Consider the following 24,657-nt stretch of genomic DNA (forward strand, 5'->3'; position numbering starts at 1 on the left):
AGGCCACTATTGGTCCTGGTGATGTTAGAGTACTGGCATGTCATTGCTTCTAAATCTGTCTTTTATTCACTACCTACCATCCCTTTCCTCTTTTCATCAAACAGGAGATGGGTATGCACTACCAGATGTACTTGATATTATTCACAACACACATACTGAATGCAGTGTCCAAAGGCTGCTCCGAAAATAACGCCTCCTATTTTATTATTTTTTCCCATTGTGTCAAGGATGGATATTGGTGGTACAGCAGTAGAGGTTAAAACTTCCCACCAATACTCCATTACATTTTTTTAATGTGTGACAGATGGCAGCAGTGGGGCAATCTGACAAACTGGCTTCTGACAGGAAGTGTGTATGAAGCAAAAGAGGGGAACTGAATGCTTCCACGTGGAAAAAACGGCACTCATTGACATTCATTGACAGATGCTGAATATTTATGGAGATCAAACTGTGGATGTGAGAAAAATGAGGCTGTGGCTGGTGTTTGTCAGTGTTACCTGGTGTTGTGGTGAATTACAACTGATATCTACTCTCCTCAGAGATGTTTAAAACCGGCAGCTGAAACCTGTGTAGTATCAATAAGTTACTGGATTTGGGGAAAGAAAAAAAAGAAAAAAAAAACACCAAAAACTGATTTCTAAAGAAAACAGTCTCACTGTGAAGCATGGTACACCAGGATGATGTATCAAGTGGAGTGAGGAAGAGATAGTTTTTTGAAAAATAAGGTATTCTTTCTTTTGCCCCTCTTCTCCCATCGACAGATGAAATACCCTTTAAACAGCAGAGGACCTGAACACTGCCTCTGATGATGACTAAGTTCAGATGTCGTATTTTAGTTTTTTAGTTTTTGTTTTAAAACATACTCTTTAAGGATAATGGGTAGGGAGTGGCCTTTCACGAGTACTGTGCCTGCCTTTTGTTACAGGAGTGCTGCATTATCGAGCAGCGCTATCAGATGTCCCCTGTGGAAATGTCTGTTCCTGGTGAGGCTGTGCATCCATCCAGCTTCTTGTTGCAGCTTCCCTGCCCTGGCATCAGTACCAAAATGGGTACCAGCCTCCAACTGTCACACTGTGCTATCAGGTGGTTGTTTTACTAGGCTTCCAGGGAATTAACTTGCTGCAAGAAGTTGAGATGTTCTCTTTGTTAGTTCTGGTGACACTCACCTGCAATGAGGAAAAAGGAGAAAGTTAGGTTTTATGCTGGCAGAAATACTTCAGCCATCTCTGTCTCTAAACAATTTATAAACCAGTATCTTTAAATAAATAGGTGCTTTGTTTAGTTATGTAGAAATAGTGTAAGATCAACTGGAGAACTGGTATAATTTGAGTTTCTTCTACAAGTCAGTGAGTTGCAATTAGTTATTAAAAGTCATTCTGTCTCGGCACAGTAGCATAATGCAATGGAATACTGGTGGGAAGCCTCTTCTGCCATACCACCAACATCTGCCTCTGAATCACGGGCCATCATAATGAAATAGGAGGTATTACTTTTGGAGCTGTCCTCTTAGGTAAAAGCAGCAGTTCCTTCTGAGAGTGTAGGAATCACTCCCTTGCAGGTCCACAGGCCTATTTTTGCTAGAGGCACTGAACAAGTGCACGTTCTCCACTCCTACAAGTATCCCTGACTCATCTCAGGTATCAAAAAATGCCAAGCAATGTAAAACAAAAACAAAAACAAATCCTACATGTACACCTATTGCGCTCACTGAACTGTTCTCTGGTATTTGCTCACTGGCCTTCCTGCAGTGGACAGAGTGCAAAGGGACAGCACAGCAGAGAAGGGCAGAGAGACAATTCCATAGCAGTGCCCAGCAGACACTTTGAGTGCAGTGAAAATGAAAACTGTTTGCAAAATTGGGCTAATTTGCCAGCACCTCATTTTAGCAGACAACCAAAGAATCTGTTCCAAAAATATTGACCTGTCTTGCCTGAGCACTTTGGAACAATGTATCCTCAGATCCTTTTTGGGAATTTGTAGCATCTAGGTAGATTTCTTCTGTTCTGATGTTTTCAACCAGAATCACAGTGCCATCTTTTCAAACAACAACAAAAGTCAAAGAAAGTATTCTAATGGATTCCAAAGGAAACATTTTTTTTATTTTATTTTTCAATTTTCCCCAGAGAAAATGTCAAAGTACTATTTGAAATCCTATTTGGAATGAAAGAAAAAAAAAATCCCTGGACCCATTCCTGAGAAAAATACCCTTTTTCAGCCATACTACTGAGCACAGTGCACACCTTTTCAGTTACACAGGAGTTCCTTCTCTTTGGACATGAATTCACACATTGGCTTTCTGCCTCTCTTTCAGCCATCAGCAGGATTACAGCCATATGCACATCCAACACCAGGCAGCTGTTTGGAAGAGGAGAAAGAATGCTGGTGTTCAACCAATAGACAGAAGAAATAAAATTGATGAACTGTCAGAAGCCAGTCATAATTTCTTTGGATTAGCACCTCTGCTTTCTTCTCTAATTGCCATGAAGGATTGCACTCGGTCTCAACCCCAGTCCTGTGTCTCCTTGCAGGATGGCACTTCCAGCAAGAAGCCGGATTTCCTCTGCTCTCATGTTGGCAAACTGGCATGCAGGCAGCCCTCGGGGGTCTCCCACAGAACAGCAACAAAGCCCTCATGCTTTGACTGGATCATGACAGCCAGATCGTGACTTTCTTCTTGTATGTTATCTCTCAAGCCTGGCAAGTTATCTTAATGCAGTAGAGAATAATATTATCAGGTGATCGTTTTTGGCTACCGTAAGGTATGGAAATCACACACTGTGTTAAAAGCTGCTAGTGAAAGTGATTGTCAGAATTATTTTAAGCAGATTAAGCTATTGCCGATCAGTCATTCCCTCTGAATTGAACAAAGCTTTAGTAACTGTCAGAAAGAGCAAAAGACTCCGAAATCCTCCTTCTTTTCCTCAGGTAACTTAAATGGAATCTGAGCTAGAAGATAAGGATGTTACAAAAAGACACCTCTTCTCATAAGCAGAAAAGACTTGAATGGGTTAAGCCATCTCTGGCTGAGTCCCAACAGACATAAAAATCACCTGTGCCTGCTCTGAAATAAATCAGTGTCCTTTTCTGCTGCTACCGTTGTCTGGAAATAATGCAAATGCAATGGGCCTGCAGTGACATTGTGCCGCACTCGAAGGATACACATAATAAATTGTCCCCTAATACTGTTAAAGAGACATTTTCATCTTACTCAGTAGCTTTTGAGGTTGAACTGTGCTACTTACCAGTTGAGGACTGTGATATGGTGTCATGCCATTCTGCTCTATTATTCATTTAGTCTCTTATTGCTTATATGCACATTTGGTTTTGAGTCTCAAAATGAATTTTGCTGCTTACATTCAATGATAGGGTGTTTGCTGGCAAGCAGAAAAAAAAATGCAGGGAGTTTTCTTTCCACTTTGTAGCCATTGTTTTAATCATTTCTCTTCAGCAGCAGCTGGAACAGATCGTAGATTCATATGATTTGGTTCCACTGCATTCATCACTGGGAAAATGCATGGCTGTGTTAAAGGAGGACAGAAAGAATTTGTCTGCCCAGCAGGAAGCTATTGCTGTTCCATAATTGTTTGGTAAAAGGAAACTGGAATAAAAACGGAGGTAAATGGAAATCCCTGTCAACCCAATCCATCAAAATGGGTTTAACTGACAGGAATCACAGTTTAGGAGCTGAATCTGAAAGCTGGTGAACCCAATATTAAATGAAATAATTACTCATTTAGTTACAACATTTTAAACCTTAGAATTGTCTGATTGCATCGACTGAGCAGAACAGCAAGACATTTTCTAATAAAGTCAAGTGAGTGCAAATGTAAGAACTACGATAAGAGCTCAAACAGCAAAGCATAATTGTATTGCATTTGTTTGTTTGTTTGCTTTTTGTTTTGGTATTTAAGCATCATTAAACTCTCCAAACACCCAAACATGGCCATCTATCTTGTGCCAAGACAAGTACTTGTGCACCCTTACTGAGAAACAGCTCAGGGACCAGATCCTGTTAGAAAATAACTTAGTAAAAAAAAAAAGCTTTCGGCTGGTTGCCCAGTTCTCTTCGTGCTTTTGCCAGAAGAGGATGGCATGGGGCTGAGAACAACTGCCTGTGCAGATCCCTTAGCATTGCAAACCATTGCCCACTCAGCTCTCAGTACCCAAGATACTTTAAATGAATAAAAGTCCTGTCTTGGCACCTTTCTGCCTCATTTTCATGTGTGAACACAACAGACAGAACAGAGACAATGAAAACCACTGAACCAGAGTAGTGGCAGAACGGATTTGGCTTCAGGCACCCATGCTGCAAAACTTGTAAGCAATATGGTTAAACCCATTAGTCATTTTCTGTACATGAGTGTTTCACAGAATAAGGAGCAATAGCTGAGTAAGGGCTAATGCACCGCCATGCAGCCACATTTTGGGCTGAGATTCCTAGACTACAAAACTAGAGGAAACCCATGGCCATTGCTTAGCCTGGCTCTTTGTTCACCACAGGCCATAGGACTGCCTCGGCCAACTCCCACTTCAAGCCTTGGATACATGAGTGAAGAGCAGTTTTTCAATCTGTGGCACATGGACCTCAGAGAACTGTGTCCATAGAAACTACAAAACCTGCCATGAGATGAGGAGTTTGTAAACAATGTACAAAGGGCCATCCTGACTCTCAAGAAGTTCTCAGACATCTGCTTGTCAAAAAACAACCCACGACCACTTTCTAGAACACAAATCTTTTAGAATATCTCCCAAAATTGACCTGAAATTTTACACTATGATATCAAGGAGTCATTTGTTGTTTAACTGCCATATTTCTAGCTCAGTTATTCCTTAGTTCAACTCCCAAACATTGCCTCTGTTATAATGTGGTCTGCAAACTGAAGAACTCTCTGTAATCAAATTTCTGCTCTCCAAGTGGGTTCTTCCAGGGCAGTTAAATCAATCTTTAACCCTCAATAATCTAATCAGGCTGTGCTCTGTGAATCTTTCACAACACGGGACGCTTTCTTGTCCTTCAAAGCTTCAATGCTCCTTTCTGAACACTTTCCCATTTTTCAGTCATTCCTGAGATAAAGAGCTTGACACAACATTGCTGTGGATGCTGCACAACTTGAGCATAGAGGTAATAGAGGCTCTTAATTTCAGGCTCAGACATTGGTATTCATATTTGCCGGGTTGTACTAACATTTCTGATTAGTGCCTGTGGCTCATATGAGGATAGAATCCTTATGCTGCAGAAATCACTCATGTTCTTAGCTCTCTATTGTATAGCATTTATTTATTTGTTCAGACTTACAAGAAACTTACGCTCTTTACTTCCACCCTCCCTACAAAGTCATTCCCATTAAGAACTTACTCTGTCTTTGAAGAATAATCACATAAACTGTACAAAAGTTAAAGGTTCACATGGACAACCTCTCAGAATACCTCCACACCATTCATCTTATGCTCTCCTGAGTGTTTCAAACACCTACCACACCCTTAAGTCTTTCTGGAAACAATTAATAAGTTATACATATAAAAATGACATCAAAGATACTGATTTACTGTGCTTAGGTCTGCTGTAATTTTACACAAAGAATCTCCTAATATTTATTTGCCTTTAGAACTCCAAATAACCTTAATTTCACTGGAAAACTCAAGTAATTAAGGAAAGGATCAATATTGTACATGATTACCTGGGGGAAAAAAAAGACACGTTTTTGTTCGTAACTGTCAAGGTTATTCACATTTACAAAATAATCAGGCTCTCAAAATACTCTTCATTTCCACATGGCTGTGCCTGTGTAACCCCAAGCTACAAGACATGGAAGACAAAGAGAAACCCTCACTCTACCCCCCTGTATAAAGGAAATAGCAAGATTAGAAAGCAGCTTTGTGTATCTCAAGACCCACAGAAATTTAGCCTGTGACTCAGGGCACGATCCTCTGATACCATTTCATGCCCATTTTGAGAGTACTGTGACTTCTCATAGGCCACACACTTCACAATACTGCATTGCAGCAGTGTGTAATCCTTGCTTGTTTGTAGTCTGGCCACTGCATACTCAGAATTCATTGGTTACTTCTGAACCTTTCCCAAGCCACAGCCTTCTGCAGGACAGTCTGCCTTCAGTTGGGACTGGAAGAGGATTGGTCCTGTCAAATCCCCAGAAGAATTATGCCCATAAGGGAATTTTCCTGGTCAGCTTGAAATTTAGTCTCCAGATATTTTGACCACAAGGTCAATGCAAATATTTTAGTGTAAAGTAGTGTTGTCTGGGGTTTCTTAGTATTCTCTGAAAACGGCAGAAACATTTTATTTATATTTTGCTGTTCTGTGCAAAATTACTGGGGACACAAAAATTACCTCAGTTGATGCAGTCTCTGAGTCACACAAATACTCCTCCACGTCCTCTACTATTAAGAAGTTTTCCAAAGGCAATAAACTGAAAAGAATACACTAAACTGGGACCCAAACTGTCCCTTAATTAGAGTAATTTCATTGATTCTCAATATAAACATCTTTAGCACTGAAAGTAAGTCCTACCATCATGAGCAGTGAAACATTTATATCCAAAATTACCATGAAAACATAGGAACTTCCATTTGAGGCATATAAAATGATCACACGCTATTCTCCTGTCAAGAGCTCTTCCAGATAGCACAGTGTTTGATCCTCCACCTGGATATTCTAGGGGAGCCCTATGTCTTCCCATGGGCAGATTCCTCCTCCACTTGAAACCATTTCCAAACCAGAGACCTCCATGAGTTTGAAGCCTTCCCTGCTCTTCCATACACAGCTTCCAAAAAGTAAACAGTGGCACATTAACTTTATTGACTGAGGAACAAAGCGTTAAGAACAATCCAAGAGGTGACACGGGTGACAGCCATACATTTCTCTAACCATAGACTCTTACACAATGCGGATTTTCTCACCTGCAGGCCTCACAGAGCCCACGTCATCATTTCACAGGCACCTCATTTCTTTCTTCATTATTACAGGGTGGTACTAAGGTGAAGACAAAACTGAGCCAAGAACATTTTCAAAGGCTGATCTAACCCTTTACTCAAATAATGTCTGCTAATGCACTACTCTCATCTGTGATAGCCCTGTAGCATTTAGAACTAATTAGTTACCCTTTCAGTATGGTACCTTCCCATGAAATGCAGTCATCAAACAATTATGCCAAGGAATAATATGACCATCTGGACAAATAATAGATTTTGTTGTACTTCATTATTTTTAAACACACAAGCTTACAATATAATTGTCAGTTGCATTTCTTGCTTTACACCTTTCTGAAGAAAACCACCAAGGAACCAGTATTTCAAGCTGTGAACCTACTGAGGCAGAGCCTGAGGAGACACTGTCAAGAGGGATACCACAGTCTCAAATACAGGCAGAACAGAGCTGAGGAAGGACTTTTGATCTTCAGTCCAAATTGGTGTCTGGCCAAAAACCTTCTGAATTCCTAAGGGTGGTGATGAGCCTTCCCTCAATACTTTCTGATCCTCAAAAGCCCTCACAATGCAACTTCACATCACAGCTTCTTGGAAAACTCCACCCTCATTTCTCTTTTTAAATCCACACTCCTTGAAAACCCAGTATTTGCATTACAGCAATTTCTTATTCATGGTAGAATTTACATTCTCAGCCTTCCTTTCATCAAAGTAATGTCCACACCTCTTAGTAATAATGCACCATACACCATATACAGTCAAGGTTAGACACTGTCAAGGCAAAGACACTGGTATATATGACAACATCAATATGTATGTAGAGGAAGTCTAAGATGTTTGCCCAAAAGGAGTGAAATACCTTTGTTTATCTCAAATGATGTTAACTCCTGGACTCAGTGTCCAGCCAATACCATTTTCCAGAATATCTGTCCTTCGACTAATTATCTTTAAACTTTACTACCATATTGTCACTCTAGGGGAAACTGGATATTTCTGCTACTTTCTTCCAAAAGCAGACTTCTCCATGCAGCAGGATGCTCCTCAGAAAAATTACCTTGTGTTATCACCATTTCTTCGGACTTCTGGAAGGGAATAACATCATTGCACAGACAGGGAGCCATGGACTAAAAGAGCACCATGTGCAAGAAACATCAGGCAGCTTTCCCAAATGTTTTGCTAATTTTGTCGTTGACACTAAGGCCAAAGCTTTGAACCAGAAAATCACCAAGGACATTGAAACACACATATCTTCACTGTATCTGTTCCAAACCAGTGCCAACAGCTGGACTCCCCAAAATCATGTTTTATCCTCAGAATGTAGACATTTAAATTATAAATTAATTTTCCAGTTTTTAATAGATTTCTCTTTTACATTTACCAAAACTCTTTTCTTTAAAAAAACTATTAACTCATAGAGAAGGTAGAAAGAGCTCAGCTCAGCAGTATCAGGATAGCACATAATAGTCTGAAGAACTACATCAAACCAAACAGAAGGCATGTCCAGAGAAAAATAAAAATAAAATAGTAAAACAAATTTTAAAAGGGAAAAACAAACAAACAAATACAAGTTCTGAACAAACTGGACTTCAGAGCAAATATTCTGGAATGTTTACTGAGATGTTACAAAGGGTCCTTTCTAACCATCATCACAACTCTGCCAAGTTACTTTCTACCTCTTTGGAGCTGATAAATCTTTTGCATGGCTACAGCTTCTACTTTGCTGAGCTTTTATACACATGCCAAAATGAAATGTTTAATTAATGCCCCAGAACTTGAGTTTGTAAAACTCAGTCAGCAGTTGTCTTTCAGAGGAGCTCAGGCTGGGAGCATTTATGTTGAGATTTAGTATTAGCTTAATTTCATTATTTCTAAAATCAGCATCATGGAGAACTTCTAAAAGCCTTTATTTACTCTTGACACCAGCAGCCTTCAGGAAAACATTCAAGGGATAAGTTTACAGCCTTTTGCAAGCTGATAGAAGCTTGTCCTGCCAGAGTAACAAGCTGACTCTGGGCTGTGTTAACACAGCACAGTCAGTATGTGCAGACTCTCAGACTTACTAGCTCAGTTTCAGAAACATGATGACTAGAGGTACAGGGCTTCCAGACTGCAAACAGTACAGTCAGAGCAAGCTTATACTTGTCCACAAATACTATATGGGTTTCTTCTAGAGAGGATGCAGTTATGCCTGAAAATTTATGCAGTTGCACCTGTAAACCTTATAGAACTTTAAGTTTCTCCCCAAAAATGTAGCTATAGTAGTAGAAATGAAATTCTGGATTTTCACAATAGAGGCACTAATAAGGAACCTGTAAGTGATGCTAGAAGACATGATGAATCAAATATTACTCCTGTAAAATGCATGCTTTTCTGCACCGTTAGTGTTCCCAGGAACTCTAATAGCAATTTCAGTGTGTTTGCAGAACATCTGTGCTTATGAATTCAGGAGAAAAGGGTTTGACATGAATAGCCATTTCTTGCCTTTTTTAATGTCATTGTCTTCGATATCATATAGGGAAGACGATAAAATATTTTAGAAGATAAAAATATATAGAACGGTTTCAGTTGGAAAAGACCTACAAATATCATTGCACACAACCAAACCTCCTAGAGAGGTAGTTGAAGCCACAAGAGGCATTTGGACGATGCACTTAATAATATGTTTTAACTTTGGGCCAGCCCCAGAGAGGTCTGACTGTTGGGCTAGATGACCTTCATAGGTCCCTTCATACTGCAACTAATGTATATTTCTATCATTTATGTCAAAACAATTTAGCAATTGTTTTACTACCTAGGAAATAAAGTTTATTATTAAAAAATCAAAGAATAAAGCTTAATCACCAAGAACACAATAAGCTGAATTTCACAGAAAAGCAAATAATTTTCTGGTGCAATAAGAAACATACATCTTTATTAAATACTCAGGAGTAGTTAGGCCTAAGCAGGATTAGAAGGCAAAAGACACTTAGTAGAATACTACTTGTTTTCTTTCAGAAATATTGTGAAAACTATCTTCTTTTAACATGTTCTCAGTCCAGATTGGGCTCACTTTCTTTCATCGACAATTCACCCTGCACCCAACACCAGCAGCCTTGGTTAAGGTCAAATACCTATATTACACTGCCCTTCAAGCAATATTGAATTGGTAAAGTATCTTTTCAGCTACAGTTATATTAGATATAGCTATTGACTTCCTTCTTTTTTATTGCACTATAAAACATTCTATAGTGAAAATAAAGGTTTACTTTGCAACAGAGAATTCACAGACATCCATTACTGCTGACTCTTCAAATCCTTGGACATGTGTCTTGCTGCCTGTGTTGATTGAGACATTCTGAAAACCAATTAACTGTCCTTCAACCAGCCCCTGACTTGTATAATTAGTGCACTGTGGTTTATGTAGCGATGTACTGTAGATGTTAAAATAGTTGCATGTGTCCCTTTGTGTATAACCAAACTATTAATAAAAGGTTGGGTTTCTTTCTTTCTTTCCTGTTTTCAGAAAACAGGCAGAAAACTGCCATCCTCACAAAAGCTCCAGTAGGAGTTGGCTGCCTCCACTTGATTTTAAAGATAATAATGTCTCATCCTGATTCATTCCACTCTAAGAACTGAAGATCCAAATGTTCTTTTGCCAAATACTGAGGTAGTTTAGAGACTGATGTAGGATCAGGAACAAGCAATTATATTCATTGTTACAAGCCTGAGGTAGAAAGTTTGACAAAAGAAATGTTCTATGATAATAAAGCAAATAATCAGAGGCAAAAACAGCTTCAGATTTCGAAATTCCATCTTGTTCCTAAAGTAAACTACAAAAGAAATCATCTAAAACTATTTTTAAGGTGGTTTGGTTTTGGTGTTTTTTTTTTCAGACATATAAAAGACACCTAAACTGCAGAAACATCTCTTACACTCAGCCATTTCATCTCTGGTTTTGACCCACATTCAGATGCAAACTCCCCTGAGAAAATCTCTGGCCAAATTAAAAAAAAAAAAATCAATTAACAAAACCCAACACTATTATCAAGAAGATATACAATGAGGAATGATATTCCATAATCTTTAGGCTCTGAAAATATTCAAACACGGACAAGCTGAACTAGAACAGCCTTCCCAGGGCAGTGGTCATGGCCCCACACTGCCAGAGTTCAGGGAGCATTTGGCAGCACTCTCAGACACAGGGTTTGAATGTTGGGTGGTCCCATGAGGAGCCAGGAGTTGGATTTAATGATCCTTGACTGTTCCTTCCTACTGGGGCTATCCTAGGATTCTAAGATGCTAAGCTTATATTTTCTCTTTGCCTGTATGCTACAGATCCAGGCAATACTCTGACAACACACGTTTACAGGATTTGTGTGTCACAAGATCACAAGTGGTTTTCATTCATTGCCTGCCTATCTTGGAGGAATCTGCAAATGAAGAAAGTGCATCACAAAAGTAGAAACTGGTGATTCCTACTAGACAGAAGAATCAGATTAACATCTTCCCTGAATACAATTTGGTGGAATCCATCCACAAAATGCATCTTTCACTACTCTTGTGGTCTCGTAGAGTCATTGAAGAACAAGAAACATTTATGAGAGATTCAGGCTCAATCGCAGGATAACTCTCCTTCATTTAGAAGCAGGGCAAGGAGAAGTGAAGAACTCGGTTATGGTCTTCTCTTCTGTGGCAAATTTAGCTGTTGTGAAAAATGAATTAAATGAGATCTCTGAAAAATTATTTCTTGCTTACAGGATAGGTGTGGAAAGTGCCATAGCAATAATGATTCCTGGCTCCTCTCTCTAGGAGCAAGAGATCTTACACTCTGTCTATGTTTATGAAGAGAGTCCTTTACAGTTAAGCAAAAGCAGAGCCAGACCATGGTATTGTACGAACATCACAGTCAAGCAATCCTCAAGAGCTTGCAATCTAAATAAACAACACAAATGCAAGGGTAAGACACAAGCAGAGCAAATTATATAATAATAATAAATGGCTGTTATTAGTCCCACAGTTAGTTCTCAAGTGTATTTTACCTTTATCTCCTTCTTTGAAAATGGGAGCACGATCAAAGAAATAATTGAAAAGGAAGTGAAAAGGCTGAGATGGAGGAAGGCTTGGAAGATATTTCACACTGGAACAACTGTTCCAGTCTGTAGCTGTCCCTTCACAACATGACCAGGCTCATCAGGAGTCACAGCAAACGTGAATAGTGATAGGACAAGGGGAATGGTTTTAAATTGAGACAGGGGAGGTTTAGGCTAGATATTAGGAGGAAGTTTTTCACACAGAGGGTGGTGACGCACTGGAACAGGCTGCCCAAGGAGGCTGTGGATGCCCCATCCCTGGAGGCATTCAAGGCCAGGCTGCATGTGGCTCTGGGCAGCCTGGTCTGCTGGGTGGTGACCCTGCACACAGCAGGGCGGTTGAAACTAGATGGTCATTGTAGTCTTTTTCAACCCAGGCCATTCTATGATTCTATGATTCTCATCGCTACCATTCACAGCAGCCCCCAAACTACAGTGAGACATCACCTGAGCAGAAGGGAAGAAGCCAAAGAGTAGCATGCTCAAACTAAGAGCTAAAAGGATGTGTGAGTACAAATGTCAACCCTTCCAGAGATCTAGGCAGTGAACCAAACAAGGGCCATTTCTTACCCCAATGGATATTTGAAATCATACAGATGCTTCCTCTCAATATATGTGTATGCACTGATAAACAGAGTATCTCTTTCAATACTGCAAAGAAATATATACCATTTAAGCACAAAAGTGTTAGTTTACAGTAAATTACCACAGTTCAGTCAGGCAAAGCATCTTGCAAATACTGTCACTCATGCATCCAACTGTCTGGGACCAGACAGCATCCTGCAAGCTAGGTATGAGAGGTACCATGTACTGCCAAGAAATCCTCCTCTCCTGACAGTGGGACATGCTCTCAGATATAAATACTTGCCTGTTAGATTGTGCTGGAGCTGTTTATTTCAGAGTGGAACCAATACTGTGAAACAGACTGAAACTAAACTGTCATTTGTGTCGTGACAAGGCTTTGAGAATCCCATTGTATGGGGAAGTTATAGCCTGGTGAAACAAAAAAAATAGGCATGGAGAGAGAGAAATGCCAGAGATTACACATATTCTGATCCTTCTACCCCTAAAATTACCATCTGAGTCTGTCACAATTTGCATCTACATTTGAATTGCAATTGTTGTCTGAAAACCTTTGCATTGGAAGAAATCCAGATGGAGCATGCATGGAACATGCATACACACATGGTTGCAGGTCCTGAGTAGATGCCTAGTTCACACTTGTAGGAAGAGCTTGCTGTAGGCAGAGTTTCTGAAGACAAAACTCTCTCCACTCACCTCAGATGAGTCAAAAGGGCCCCTGTGGCAGGAACTACAGATAAATGCTCACCTGCTCTGGAAACCAAATAACTTATATCTCATAAAGGTATCTATACAGGGATTTAGGGGGCCTAATTTCAGGTATCCAGCTTTAAAAGTATATAATTACATATTTCCAGCGGAATCACAGCAATGCCAAAAGGCCCCAGTGTAGATCAGCAAGCTTGTCTGCCATGCACTATTAAACAGAGAGTCAGGTCTTGCCCCGAACAGTTTACAAGACAGGCAAAGCCATCATTTGTTTCTTTTTGGAATATGACACTGAGACCCAAGGACAAACAGAAGATTTGACAACTAAAGCAATATCACTCATCAAAAATAAATGCCGGGCCAATAACTTACATCAAGGTGCCATTCTTCACTGAATGTAAACACTTTGACTATTATAAGCCTTAGCAACTCTCTGAAATTTCAAATTCATGCTAGGCCGAGGACTGTGCCTTCGTTCCTCAACCAAAGATGCTGCATTCAATGCATTTTATGTAGGCCATTTATCAGATCAGGCTGAAGCAAAAGCCTTGTCTCCTTTCTCTCAATGTCTTAATGAAAACATGTTCCTTTGCAACTGTTCCGAGTACAATCATCTGCTCAAGAGGGGTATTTCTTGTTTCCTGACATCCAGCATATTGACTGCTAAATTGAAGAGAAGCTTTACACAAGAAAATGTTTGGGACATTTGGGACATTTTCTTATTGCAATACTCCCTCAGCTGTGGCACACCAAGGACATCTATGCTTATCAAGGCAACAGCCTAGAGATTGGGTTCGTCCCAAAACACAGGACACAGGCAGTAAGTCAGTCTAGATCTACTATGTTCAGTAGATATTATGTCTAGTCTGGGGATGGGAGCATTGAGACCACTGGAAGATAATAATTTTTGCATCAGTGACAGTATGGAATTACAGTTTGTTTAGTCTCTGTGAACTTAATTGCTGTCAAATACAAAGGGTTGTTTTACTGAGTCATAAACAGATACAAAACTTTGTCATAGAGACTCCTAGTTCTCACGTGGCAGAACAATTTAAGGAGATCTTTTAACTAAAAAAGAGGAGCCTTTGGCCTTCGCATATTTCTATTCTTGGTATTTCTGGTCTTGGATGTGGGAATGCAGTAATTCCTGGGACTTTGCAAGCTTCACTCCATAAACTAGATCTTCAAAATCATAGAATCAAAGGATCATGGGATCATAGAATGACTTGGGTTGGAAGGGACCTCAGAGGCCATCCAGTTCCAACCCCCTGCTGTGGGCTGACTGCCCCCCACCAGCTCTGGCTGCCCAAGGTCCCATCCAACGTGGCCTTGAAATCCTCCAGGGATGGGGCATCCACAGCTGCTCTGGGCAGCCTATGCCAGTGCCTCACTTTCCTCTCAGTGAAAAATTTCCCCCTGACATCTAATCTAAAACTCCTCTCCTTTAGTGAAAAAGTCTAATAAATACTAATGACCTCACTAAAAAATAGTTTTTAACAAGGCTGTAGTTTTACATTTTAGATCAGATTCCTTGAAGAACTGGGTGAGAAGTGGCAGGCAAACTTGCAAAACTGAATTGGAGACAACCTTGACAAAGAGCAGAGTGGGAAGACTCAGCAGCTTCATTTGGCTCAGCAGTTCATCTGATCATGCCCTCAGCAAAATAAGTGGGAGGGTTTGTGGGCTGATTTTTTTTTATTATTTTTATTTTTTCTGATGCCTGTGAGACCTATCTGGGAGCTTATATTCTTAATATACTTGAAAAGCACTTTGTTATTGAAAATACCACCCAGACAGATTGAAAGTCTCAGAGTAAACTGTGGACAAAGAACAGCACCAATTCTATTAACAATGTCATTGCAGTACTTTTAGGGGAAAAAAAGGAAAAAAAGAAGGGAAAGTAAGGAGGGAAATCCGAGAAAATTACAGGTTTATATCTCAGAACTGCATCATCAGAAAGGAAATATAAAAATAGACATTGAATGGTATCTCCTTCTAGTGCTGTTAATTAGTCCTAATCAGTTACTTAGCAGAAAAGCATCTGTGTTTCCAATACATACATTTCACCATACCATTTAACCAAAGGGTTAAATGATATAGGACACAGTTTCCTTTTTTATATGATAACTAAGAGCTGCAATATAATTGCCTGATTTGCTCTATTTCATTAAGGCTACTTTTTCTTTTACTTCAAAAGGTTAATGCCACTCATATTTCCTTTTTTATTGTCTGGCCTCGCATAATGCCATGGGACAAGACAAAATAAGCAGTTGCCTCAACAAACTATAATTCATTCCAACAGAACAACAACTGGTTATAATTCAGCCTATTTTTAAATCCAACACGTAATGAAAATCACTAAAAATAATACATTTACCCGAGCCAAGACAATAGACCTAAAATGTGTAATAATTAGTGCTCTGGCCCAAGTGCTTCAGGCTTTGGACTGTTTTATGACAGCGAGATCTGTTCTCAGCACTCAACCCAGTTCACTGGTACCCACTTAACATCTTTATTATTAACATATGTTTCTCATAGCATCTATGTGTAACCTCAAGCTAAAAGCACAATATGCCTGCTTAGCAAAAATCTGTGCTTCTCTACTCACTCCGTGCCAGTTCAGGACACTCTGAGATAACATAAGTGAATTAATTGTTTAAAATAGAAGAAAAAAAAGGAAAAAAAAATACACAGAGGAAAATCACCCAATCATATTTATTTATCAAAGAAAGAAGGCTGCATATCAAAAATCACCTAAAAATAACCACCTTGCCCAGTTGCATGTCCTCTCCAGTACAGCATGTCCTCTTTTATTTCAGTCGTACTCTGCAGTCTTTATCAAGACCCTCTGTATAAGCTCAAAGTGTGTGTTAGGATATAACTTATACAGCTATGCTGAATGATCCCTGACAGCCTGCCAAAAACACCTGCTACTGCAGCGGTGCTTTTTTTCACAACCTGCATATGCTTTTTCTTTAATTATTGTCTTACACAATGATCTGATACCTGCAGAAATGTTTAGTGCCCACAGTCCTGATGTTTGCACCTGCAGAAATGGTTCCTTGGGGCTGAATGCATAAAGCAGACATTTTTCCTAGAGCATTTCAGTGTGTTTCAATGGTGCTGAAATCAGATGGGTCTGAAATTCATTCAGACCTTTGCCTTCATGGGCAAACAGGGTGATTTCTTCTCCAGTCTCTTAGCTTAATTGAGTTAGCTTGAAAGGATTGAAAAGCCCTGACACAGAATTAAAGCTCAGCTAGTTAATATGCTCTGTCACTCCAGCCTGGCTATTATTTGTGGTCCAATACTTCTGGGAGTCCCCAGCCCAAACCCCTTTGGGCTCAGTACCGAACAAAACCAGAAGAGAAGGTCCCTGCCCCAGCCTAGCAAACCTCGATGAGGAATTTCAGTTCCAGTGAAGAAAATTACACTGATATTTTGAGGCTATTTTTGCCTGGCAGGATCTAGCTGAAGACTGGGAGCCCCCAGGACATTTTACGTTCCATCAGCCTTTTCCCTTTGATTCTGCAGAGCACAGTAGCAAAAAAAGCTTGAGCACTTCCCTCTGACAACACCACTGCTACTGTAAAATTAACACAAGCATTTTCCACCTCCGTTCACTCAGATAAAACTCTCACCAGCTTACGTGATGGGTTTACATGAGCAAAAGCTCCGAGGCTTCACATTGACAATCTGAATGCATTTGTTAAGGACGAGAGCGAGAAGAGCAGAAGCATGACCACTGACAAGACAGGTGAGTCTGTATGCATGCAAAGAGCCTGCTGAGGCGGAGTCTTGCTTGAGTAAAAGCATTGCTGCCAAGTCCCAGATAGATACAAAAGAATAATAATAGGGCAGAAATCAATACGGGCTGCTTTCAGAGCATCATGCCTACAGAGCATGGAAACATGAAAGCAAAGGATTGCTAATGTCGGAAAAGACCTCTGAGATCATCTAGTCCAACCGTTGACCCATCACCATCATGTCCACTAACCATCTCCTTAAATACACTTCCAGGATACGAGGTGGTCAAAATAGCCCAAATGTTATCAGACCAGGATCTCTATGGAAAAAAAAAAATGTTAGTCTACTTAACAGACAGGAAAATGAATAACAGGGCTTGGATATCTGTCTCTGAAAGGTTTCTCCTTACTCTGGGTGAGTGTCCCTTCTGACCATGGTTCTTGCAGTCCTCATATGCCATCCCGAGGTTTCCTCTGTGAGGATGGAGAACAACCAAGAGATTCCCCTACAGATGTGAGGATAAGTGGAAGAACACCTGTTTCCTGAACTGCTTCCCAGGAACAGGAGTTTGGCCAGCACCTGATGTGGCCTCTACAACCTCTGTGACATTCAGACCAAAGAGCTTTCTCTGAATTGCTCCACTTCTGCATTTTCATACTTACATTCAGTCATGCAGCCAGACCTCAAAAATGTTTCAAATAGCCCTAATACTTCTGTTGAGATCACATTGCAACTCAAATCCTTCATTTTTCATTAGGGCTTCATCTTATCTCTTAGTCTTCAATTGTAACAGTGTACCACCAGAAAGCCTTGTTGGTCACAATTTAAGTTTCAGAAGGGTCAGTTCACAAAAATAACCCACCACTTCCATTTTCTTCTGTTTATTTAGTTACTATCTAAATAAAAAAAATGAGTTATTTATCAACAATATTCGAAAGAAGTGGCATTTCACTTAGCACACTGCAAGCAAGTGGTAGAGATAGACAGCACGTCTATGGGGCAATTAATTCTTTACAAGAACTTTACTGATCCAAAGCCTGGCACAAACTGGTGGCCCCATTTCTTGCAACTATTAACCTCACTTTAACTCTGCCTCTTCCAGAAGCACATTGTGCTGGTTGGCTTTAATCCTCACATCCCTCACACTTCCCCAGCAAGGAAGAGAAATGCAACCACTGGCATGTTTGGGCAGATAGATGTGAGGCCCAAGAGCTCAGAGGTTCTTAAGAATTGGGCTTCCAACTATAAACTCAGTGAGAGTTAAGCATCTTAATCTTTATGAGGATCTGAGCTTGCGTCACACACCTGAGGTGGTTCTGTAGCAGGCCAGGACACTGAACCTGTCTGCTGAGTCCCAGTCAGCCCTGCTAGAACCCAACCACGTATTTTGAGTCTTGCACTTGCACAGAGGTGTCGGTGCAGTTTAGGAGTAATTTGTATCCAGATTATTGCAAAACAGCCCTAGCGCTTCACACAAGTGAAGTAGATAAGCTTTCTGTCATATCTGAGCTTGGCTGCAGCTGTTGGGCTTTAATGCCCAGTCTTGAGGCACAACTCCAGTGTTCTGTCACCTAACCTTGACATTAAGTATGTGCCCATATTAAGACCAGTGAGCCACTACACTGAAACTTTGTCTTTTCAATCTTTAGAGGTCACTGAGTGAGCCTGGAAATTCAGAGAAAGAACGAGTTCCCTTCTCACAGCAAACTGCTGCATCCATACGAGTTGAGGAAAATGTTGTCATCTCATAGAATCATGGAATAGAATCATAGAATCATTTGAGTTGGAAGGGATCTTGAAGGCCGTCTAATCCAATTCCTCTGCAGTGAACAGGGTCACCTACAGCTAGATCAGGTTTCTTGGAGCTCCATCCAGCCTGATCTTGATTGTCTCTAGGATGGGGCATCCACCCGTTCTCTGGGCAACATGTTCCAGGGCTTCAGTGCTTCACTACCCTTATTGTAAAAAACTTTTTCCTTACATCCAGTCTAAATCTCCCCTCTTTTGGTTTGAAATTGTTTCCCCTTTTTCTATCACAACTGATCCTCCAAAAGATTCTGCCCCCTTTGGGTCACACCAGCCCCAGCAATCCTACTCTTGACTTCTGTCCACCTGCATTCTCCTCCCACCTGTCCTCAGAGCCAGCTGTGGAAAAGTAGATCAGACTTTAGAGCTAGAGAATGGAGCAGCTGCTCTCTGGAAAGTACAAAATGGGTACTCCTGATAGACCTTTGATAGTAATGCAGCAAAGGATGGAAATCTCAGGTGGCTCTGGTTAGAAAATAATTGCCTTCGTGATGAATATAAATAGATCAACATGCCTGAAATATATCCAAAGTAAAAGCTCTGAGGTTCTCATTAATCAGGGAGAGTAAAATACACTGAGGAGGAAGGGGTGAAGTGCTCAGTAGGTTATCGTTAAGGATGGCGGTTCAAGTAATTCTAGAGGTTGTTGATCCAGAATAACATTGAAAGTTTTATTTTCCTCCCAACACTTCCCAACAGGTTGCTTAGCTAAAAATACGACAATTCTTTTTCTACCTGCACATAGATATGAACGAGTTTCTGTTTTTCTAGATGTGAGGCCACTCTAGCACACAGTAAGAGGTTTTTTGGCATTTAAATCTCATTTTCAATCATTAAGACTTTGTAGTTTAGGTTCTGTTAACAGTAAAAGTCAGCCTGAGAAAAAAGGGATTTTTAAATCAGTGAGTGCCAAGGCAATTATTTCCTCTCTGTGGAGCTGCATAAACAATAATAAGCAGAGATTTGGAACCTTGAGACTCTATGAGTATTGCTAATTGTTTTTAACCTTTCAAGTTTTTATGTTTCTCCCATAATAAATAGTTGCTTTTCAATATTTTTGGCTTTTACCTCAAAATGCCAAGTAAATTGTGTGTGTGTGTTTTTTTTTAAATAGAATGCATCCAGAACTGAACCTAAATCATTCTGGTTTTTACTATTTGCCTTGGATGATCTGTAGTCTTAGGAAAATAATCCCCTCTATACTTGAATCTCAAACCTGCCTTTTCTCCCGTGAATGGTTAATCGAGCACTGAAAAGGAAAAGGCAAAGAAGAGCAAGGTAGAAGAGAAAAAAGGAGTAAATACAACTCCCTCTTTCTGGTGTCCCATAACTAGTATTTCAACAGCAGTGAAAAACAGAAATGATGCAATATTTAGGAAATCCTCAGGAAAGCTGAAAAATAAGACTTGATTTCCTGTATGACCTTGACCATTATTTAGGGCCACATTCAGAGCCACAAACCAGGAGGGCGTAAAATTAGGCCTTACAAATGCTATGATATTCAAGCAATTCAGACCACCTGTTGTGTACCAGAGGCTCCCTGTGTGATGGATGGAGATAAGCAGTCGCATCACCTAGGTTAGGCAGCTACAGCTACTGAAGGGAGCAATAACACAGGGCACCCATCTTTAGTGTTGGTGATTTCTCCTAGTGACTCTGGGCAGGAGCTGTGATGTAACAATGAGGAGGTGACACCTTCTTTCCTTAAATACGAAGAAAACACCCTTTCTTATCTCACTTGGGCACTGTAAAGCTTAATGTTCTGGTGGTTTGATGCCTGTGTGTTAGTATAACAGTCAGGTAAACTCTTGGGAGGCATGATCTGTAAGCTGAGGTGATATATTTTATTAGACCAATCACCAAAGATAAGTACCTGCACTTACAGTAGGTGATGAGACCATAAAGGTCCCAGAGTCCCCAGCTCTCATCTTGCTTTCAATCTCAGGCTTGGAATCACAGGATTCAGCAGATGGCAAGGAAGTAGCAAAAAGTAAAAGAAAACATGTATTTTACATCACAACATCCTTCTCATGGTCCCTGCTGCTTGTGAGAACAACCAGCATAAGATGCCTAAAAACTGGGGTTAAAAATGTGAATAGAAGGAAGAGTTGTCATCTGGTACAACAAAAAAGGCACTCTATGCTTTTGTTTAAAGAAGTTCTCAACAGCCACAAAAATTGTGATACTAGGAGAGAAGTACCTTCCATCAGCTGTACTGGAACTCTCCATGTTGCTCAGGGCATGATACTGGGTCACGCTGCTCATTAGCTGGGTCATTTGTTTATTAATACATGCACACACTTTAGTCCTAAGCTGCTTGTTAGCTACTTTCAGCAGCAATAAAAAGTTCCAGTTTGCGCTAAATCAACTCTATTACTCCATTTAAATGGCATTTTTGGTGCAGCAGAGCCAGGGATTTTGTCCACATACTATTCAGCTTTCTCCCAAGCCCTTTATCCTGCAACTCCAAATTATGTGTCAGAGGAGAACTGCTCAGACAGCTTTCTTTGCACAGCCAGTGAGCACCAGCAGCAAACCTGGGACAAAATGCACATCCTGACTGCAGTGTTCTGCTTCATTTATGACATGCTGCTTTCCCACGGAATATCTAGCAAGCAAGGCAGTTTCCTCTCTCAGAGTAAGATGAAGCTGGCACCATGCATGGGTTTGGCTGGCTGGAAAGTCTGAGATGCCAAACACTGGTCTCCTGTGCCAGGCACTGCTACAGAAACCAAGCCTCTGTGGTGACTGTAATGCACAATATAATCAGAAGGATAAATCTAACTAGATAAAATCAATGCTCCCAGCTTTCACAGCAAGACAACAGTTAAGCCATCAACAGAGCCAGTCCACTCCTTCTCAGACTAATGCCTGACCCCTGGACCAACAAACAATAACTCATAGCATAACACAGGGAAGCTGCTTTGGACTCCCAATTAGCTCTGTAAGAATGACTTGACAAGCACTACAGAATATCAACAAAAGACATTTTTATGGAGGCATTTGTTTACTTTAATCGAGCAAAGAGTTTAATTAGATTTTCCCCACACATCAGATAAATAGCATTTCTCTCTGTCCTGCTCTGTATCTTGTGAATGATTCTTAGATGTGGTTTCCCCAGTCATTCCTTAAATTGCAATGACTAACCACAGCCAGAGTGTTTTTTTTCTCATGTACTAAATGTCAAACAAAAGGCAAAAATAAAATTAAAATTATGTTGTCATTTTGTGCTGGCTCCAAATTCAACCAATTGGAATAATCTCAATGCCTGTAAATGTGACGATTTTGCTTGTCAATCAAAGAGGATGCCTTCATCTGCTTGGCTTGTAAGCACGAAGGCAGACAACCTTGGCTGAAGCCATGGCTCCTGAAGGCTGCAGCCTCTCCATACTGAGCTGTGGAACAAGGTAATGTAAGTCCCTCAGGATACATCGCTGATAAGAAAGATCAAATTGTACATAGCAGAACAAAATGAAAGAGATGTAATTCACTTCAAAAGCATCATTGGCTTCCTGCACTTCCTCCCTTTGTACCCCATTGAGCCTTGGGGAGAAAGGGATTAGGAAGGGGGTAGAGTAATTGCTGAGAGATAAATCATCAAAGCCAAAAAATTAGGGAAAGATTCAGACCTATGGAGATGCCAAGACTTTTTCCTTTATTAAGTCAGTCCTTTCAGGGTCACAAATGAAGCTGGAAATTCTTGACATACATTTGCCACATCCTATTGCCATAAAGGAGGGAGGCACTGTCTACTTCAGGTGCACTCAGCCCTACACAGCAATATCAGATCCTGTAAATGAGAGATGAGGTTGGTGTAACAGCATCTGCAGATGCATGGGAGGAATTCCCCCTCATATGGCATCTTTGGCATTCAAGATTTTAAGTTTCTTTACCTGCGTCATTTATGGTAGAAGGGACAAATATCCACCAGCCCAAATGACATTAAGTTGGATTCAGCCTTTTGGTAATAATGTGTTAAGTACTAGCTCACAAGCAAAGGAAAATCCATGGAAAAGGCTCAGTTAGTGGTAGTTTTTCTGAAAACTGGCTTCAGATAGATTTCCCATAATTCAAAAATATAAATGATGAAGTGACTTCTTTTAGGTCAGGGTCAAGTTCAGTGGGGCTAATGTCTATTCAAAGAGAGATAGTTTTTTTTGTTTGTTTATTCGTTACCAGCTTGACAGTATAAATCCATTCCTAGTCTGACACTGAGAAAATTGGGCTGGTTTTTTTCTGCATCAGTTCAGCTCCTGGTGTCTGCAAAGCTAGAAATAAGACTAAACAAACAAAGCAACAACAACAACAACAAAACCAGGAAAATGGTATTCTTACAGGTCGTTTGAGAAAAGAAACCAAAGAATAGGAGGCTGAATTAGATACCTACTAGATAGGCATACAGCATGTCCTTTTCTACATAGAACTAAAGAATAGCACTGAGAAAGCATTAAAAAGTCTTTTGATCTTTATATACCTACCATACAACCTTTACTTTTAGTATTACCTATATATGTGATTTTAGTGTTATGCAAACATGGACACGTTAATACAATGCTTTCTTTTGGATACCACAAGTCTCATATTGTCAAAATGCAGTTGTACTTCTTTATCCTCACTGTGCTGTGCTCTACAGACCACATCTTCACAAAGCAAGGATGCTATACTCGGAAGAACTAATGGATGAGATAAATTATAAGTGCAACTATCCCTAATTTGAAGAAGAGAAACCGTAGATTAGGAAGGCAAAATTGCAGTTTCATGACCAGGGCTCATTGTCCCATAGGACTTGTTCCCTCACGTACCAGTTTAGACCTTGTGCCCAAAAAAGACAAAGAAAATTGAGTTATAGCCAAACTGTTCCTATAAGCAGGTACCCATCTTTCTCTCTTTTTTTTTTTTAATTGAGGAACAATATCATATTCTCTGCCAGAAGCTGAGGATTTTGGTTTCTGTAATCTGTTATGGGATATTCTGCTCTGCAAAATCATCAGGTGCAAAGTTGCCTTTGCTAAATCAAATGTATTGGGGTCTCGCCTGCCTTCATCTTTCTTGAACTGATTTACTGACAAAATAAAACAGCTATCACTTAATATATTCTACAACTAAAAATAACAATCTCAGAATAACCTCTACTAAACGTAGAAGAGATATGAGAAAAACTTTATGTGCCTGGAATTTTCTTTGAGATATGTTTTACCAAATGTATCAGCTGGTCTAATAAGAATAGAGTTTCCAGTAACTCTTTCTCTAAAATACTTGGACCATCATAACTGCAAACATCATTTGTATTGCAATAAGAGAGATATCTTTGATTATTACAGCTGACATTTCACATTTTGAATGCTGAGTAGGGTTTTTAGTAGCAGAAGTCACACTTTTCTTTGGAATCCTTTCAAATTTGTATTCCTCCATTTTAAGCTAATTTATTCTTCCCATCAGCTTCTTGCTATGACATTCTAAGGTAGGTCAGAATCTGAACTTTTCCAGTGACATTTAAATCTTAACCATAAAATTATTGCCATTTTTCAGATACTCTCAACAATTCTAACTTTTTTTTTTTTTTCCCTAGTACCTACTGTGTCATTATGTTATTTAGAATACAAATAACTCTTCATTTTATGAATCAGTAGCCCATTGATATGCATTGCTTCTCTGGTGAAATGAGAAATTTCCACCAATGCACTCTGACAGTTAGCAGGTATCAATCTATCGTGGAAGATACAGAGAAACAAATATTGCCCCAAAAGAATAAGTGTGTAGCCATTCTTTCCTGTCAGTAAAACAAGTCAATTTTATTACATGG

The 24,657-nt window shown here is 40.0% G+C and overlaps 1 long non-coding RNA gene across 1 annotated transcript; it reads right to left on the bottom strand.

The window, feature by feature from the left end:
• Positions 1-730: 730 nt before the first annotated feature.
• On the bottom strand, positions 731-20,500 carry LOC109367047. The gene is made up of 3 exons (XR_002113784.1): positions 20,374-20,500; positions 2,241-2,355; positions 731-1,166 (listed from the first exon to the last, which is right to left on the bottom strand). It is a non-coding gene; the product is annotated as an uncharacterized LOC109367047 (long non-coding RNA).
• Between the last annotated feature and the right edge of the window lie 4,157 nt (positions 20,501-24,657).

The sequence above is a fragment of the Meleagris gallopavo genome, chromosome 3 (genome assembly GCF_000146605.3).
Source record: "Meleagris gallopavo isolate NT-WF06-2002-E0010 breed Aviagen turkey brand Nicholas breeding stock chromosome 3, Turkey_5.1, whole genome shotgun sequence".
NCBI lineage: Eukaryota > Metazoa > Chordata > Aves > Galliformes > Phasianidae > Meleagris > Meleagris gallopavo.